Source organism: Trematomus bernacchii, unplaced genomic scaffold (assembly GCF_902827165.1).
Source record: "Trematomus bernacchii unplaced genomic scaffold, fTreBer1.1, whole genome shotgun sequence".
Lineage (NCBI taxonomy): Eukaryota > Metazoa > Chordata > Actinopteri > Perciformes > Nototheniidae > Trematomus > Trematomus bernacchii.
Window position 1 is genome coordinate 382,752 of NW_022987607.1, and position 328 is coordinate 383,079.

A 328-nucleotide genomic window follows, 5' to 3' on the forward strand; every position below is an offset into this window, starting at 1 on the left:
AGACTGTCTTCTGTATGTTTTGCATGTAGCCATATATTCAATGTATATTCGTGCAAACACGCACTCTGCAAAGAGTATGAACCTTTATTTTGAAGAGTACAGCGCAAGCATAGGGCAAACTAGCCAATCAGAAGCAAGGAGGCACTGGAGTACCCACCCACCTATGGAAACGAAACATTGAGGCCACGGGAACGCATACGGCAAAACGCATAGGAGTAACGCAAACGCAAACGCCAAAAAGCTTCCGCCCACACGCAATATACACCGGATTGTGTCAAGCTACACGAGACAGCTCCGTTTACATCCAACCGCTGGAAAAGCTGCAGTA